Source organism: Desmodus rotundus, chromosome 2 (assembly GCF_022682495.2).
Source record: "Desmodus rotundus isolate HL8 chromosome 2, HLdesRot8A.1, whole genome shotgun sequence".
Lineage (NCBI taxonomy): Eukaryota > Metazoa > Chordata > Mammalia > Chiroptera > Phyllostomidae > Desmodus > Desmodus rotundus.
Window position 1 is genome coordinate 11,154,402 of NC_071388.1, and position 794 is coordinate 11,155,195.

Consider the following 794-nt stretch of genomic DNA (forward strand, 5'->3'; position numbering starts at 1 on the left):
TTGGTGAAGGAAATGGACATGCAAGTCCAGGAAGCACAGAGAGTCCCACCTATGATAGATGCACAGAGGCCCACTCCAAGACACATCATAGTTAAAAGGCCAAAGGTTAAGGGTAAAGAGGGACTCTGAAAAGCAAGAGAAAAGAAGTTAGTTACCAGAAGGTTGTCAGATGAGTGGGGGAGGGGGGAGAACAGGTGAAGAGATAAGGAGATTAAGAAGTACAAATAGGTAGTTAGAGAATAGCCGTGGGGATGTAAAATACAATATAGGAAATGGAGTAGCCAAAGAACTTACATGCATAACCCATGGACATGAACAATGGTGGGCGAATTGCTGGATGGTGTGGGGGGTGCTGGAAGAAGGAGGCAAAGGAGAGAAAGTTGGGATAACTGTAATAGCATAATCAATAAGATATAATTAAAACTATAAAATCCACCAGTGGGATGACTGTTGAAATTGAGTACAGCCAGAGGATTGGAGGACAGTCCAATATCAAGGTGAGCATCCTGGCTTTTATGGATGCCCTGTGATTATGCAGGGAAAACACCTTGTTTGTGGAAAATACACACTAAAACATTCAGAGATGAAGAGGTGTCAGGAAAGCAATTTTCTCACAAACCTATGTCTGCATTTTCTCTGGGATTGTTTCAAAAGTATAAGAAAAATTGACTTTATAGCTTCCCACTGAGAAAAGACCAGGCCTATCGGGTTTCACTTGGTTAATTCTATCAAGAACTTAGGGAATGGTTAAAGTCAGTACCGTGCAAACTCTTTGAGGAAATAGAGGAGGGAAT